The sequence below is a fragment of the Geospiza fortis genome, unplaced genomic scaffold (genome assembly GCF_000277835.1).
Source record: "Geospiza fortis unplaced genomic scaffold, GeoFor_1.0 scaffold118, whole genome shotgun sequence".
NCBI lineage: Eukaryota > Metazoa > Chordata > Aves > Passeriformes > Thraupidae > Geospiza > Geospiza fortis.
Window position 1 is genome coordinate 2,150,159 of NW_005054380.1, and position 1,502 is coordinate 2,151,660.

At 62.1% G+C, this 1,502-nt stretch overlaps 1 protein-coding gene across 1 annotated transcript in view; it reads left to right on the forward strand.

The window, feature by feature from the left end:
- Positions 1 to 1,502, forward strand: part of ETV5 (ETS variant transcription factor 5) — an 11,958-nt gene that overhangs the window by 5,879 nt on the left and 4,577 nt on the right. The window lies entirely within an intron of this gene.

Below are 1,502 nucleotides of genomic sequence, written 5' to 3' on the forward strand. Positions count from 1 at the left end.
AATCCCCCGCGGCGCACGGGGAGGTCAGCCCCCAGCCGCCGCAGGGGTGCTCCGGGGCTTGGTGGGCGCTCTTGGGGTGGTTCAGTGGTCCCGAAGTGTAAGGGAGAAAGAGCCACAAGATCCCAGTAGGAAGTGGCAAGTTTTGCCACATGGGGCCACAGCCGACAACATTTGTCCCATCAGCTGCAACCGCAGCACGGGGACAAAGGCACAAGCATTTATCTTTCTCCTTCCAGTCCCCGAGCATTGGGCAGAGCCTTTGCCTCCCTCTTGGGAAGGGCAGGGGAGGCAGAGGCTGACTCCTGAATCCTCCCCAGTTCCAGCAGGTGCTGGTCCTGAGTCAGGGCTCTGCTCTCCCCATTCCCACCCGTGCAGCTCTGCCTCCCGAGCCCTGTTGGGCTGTGGAGCTGTGCCCATCTCTGTCCTGCCCCTGTGCACCCCGGGCTGGGGGTGGTCCAGAGCTCCCCACGGCATCTCCGTGATTTTGTGGGCTGTGGTGGGACACCCCTGTTCCCTCCTTCCTTTCCAGGCTGTGGCTTCACTCCCCATCACTCCCACCTCCCTGGAGGCTCTGCCAGTCCCTTCCCTCACCCTGGGTTTGCTCCTGTGGGTGCTCTGCTTGTGGCTTCTGCATGTCCTTTGCTGTGACAGCCACCCTGTCACCCCTGTGGGCATGGGACAAGATGTGCAGCCTGGCAAAGGCCGTGCGGTGGTGCCAGGGAAGCCCTTGGAATGTGAATGTGCCCATCCAAGCAGGCAAGCATCCCTCCCCAGCAAAGCTCCGTGTGACCTTCAGGCTGTGCAGGGGGCTGGCTGCGACCCCTTGGGAAGCACGATGCCAGCACGGGGCTTGGGTTTCATTCAGGAAGGGCAGAGGGACATGGCTCGGAAATGGAGTAATCCCAGCCCGGCAGCTGGGAGGGCTCGGGTTACAAAGGCAAATGGCGCAGGGCCGGCTGAGAGGAGCCGGCACGGAGATCCAAGATCACCTTTCAAGGTGCCGGAGGAGGACGAGGGGATGTGGCAGCACCCCCTCGGGATGGTCCCTCACCCTTTGCCACCTCTCAGAGCAGCGGTGGCAGCATCACGGAGCCCAGAATAGTGCTCCCTGCTGCCGAGTTCAAGGTTTAATCCCAGCTGCGCGGGCGGATTAGCAGCCGGCTGGAGCTGTGCCGTGGATTTGGCTTTGCGTAAGCGCCCACCCCTGCTCAGCATCCCCGGCCCCTGCCCCCCTCGCTGGGCAGTGATTCTACTGCTTTACAGAGATACCAGCGCTGGGGGGTGGTTTCTTGGTGCTTTTCTCATTCCTTTCCAGAAGGCCAGAGTGCTTTACTGTGTTATGCTGCTGTTCCATCTTGGGGTTCTCAGTGCTTAGCGGGGCACAGCCTCTCAGCACCCTGTGGTGCCTGTGCTTCTGAGGAGCCACCCCAGCTGTCAGGCAGCTCTGGTTAGGGGTGGGAGCTGCCTCCCACTCCTCAGTAATGCCACCTCCTTCACCCCAG